Source organism: Penaeus monodon, chromosome 23 (genome assembly GCF_015228065.2).
Source record: "Penaeus monodon isolate SGIC_2016 chromosome 23, NSTDA_Pmon_1, whole genome shotgun sequence".
In the NCBI taxonomy this organism is placed as follows: Eukaryota; Metazoa; Arthropoda; class Malacostraca; order Decapoda; family Penaeidae; genus Penaeus; species Penaeus monodon.
This window is the reverse complement of record NC_051408.1, coordinates 25,567,176-25,567,379: the sequence shown is the minus strand read 5'-3', so window position 1 is coordinate 25,567,379 and position 204 is coordinate 25,567,176. Positions and strand designations below refer to the sequence as shown.

At 39.2% G+C, this 204-nt stretch overlaps 1 protein-coding gene across 1 annotated transcript in view; it reads right to left on the bottom strand.

The window, feature by feature from the left end:
* LOC119588190 (glutamate receptor-like) overlaps positions 1-204 on the bottom strand; it is a 16,500-nt gene that overhangs the window by 13,702 nt on the left and 2,594 nt on the right. The gene's annotated exons all lie outside the window — the stretch shown is intronic.

Sequence of the window (204 nt, the reverse complement as noted above, 5' to 3'; positions counted from 1 at the left end):
CACAAGATACCGTGCTTGGACCACTCCCATTCTTATTTTATACCAGAGATAGTCTACTAGTTATCGGCAGTTGTCGCAGTTGAAATTAGCAATTATATCTTAGAGAAGTGGGAAAATGGCGAATGAAATACATACCCGGCAAATGGACATGATTGCAGTTCACATGGTCCTCCTTATTTCCTATTTTCTTCATTTACAAGATGC